The sequence below is a fragment of the Buceros rhinoceros genome, unplaced genomic scaffold (assembly GCF_000710305.1).
Source record: "Buceros rhinoceros silvestris isolate BGI_N320 unplaced genomic scaffold, ASM71030v1 scaffold925, whole genome shotgun sequence".
Lineage (NCBI taxonomy): Eukaryota > Metazoa > Chordata > Aves > Bucerotiformes > Bucerotidae > Buceros > Buceros rhinoceros.
The window spans coordinates 1-209 of record NW_010412108.1 but is presented as its reverse complement, the minus strand read 5'-3'; positions in this window follow the sequence as shown (position 1 = coordinate 209).

The following is a 209-nucleotide window of genomic DNA, read 5'->3' as shown; positions in this document are numbered from 1 at the left end:
CCCCCCCCCCCCCGCGCCCCCCCCCCCCCCCTGCCTCTTCCAAACATTTAGTGCTTTCTTGGGGTTAATATGCCTGCCGGAGCTGCAGAAAGGCAGGAGTGCTTTCGCTTCTCTTTTTGTTAAACATATTATTTCCGAGTCAGGCAAAGAACTTCTACTGAGGGAAGGGGTGAGAAGGATGGATGGGGTTTAACAGAACGTACATTTAA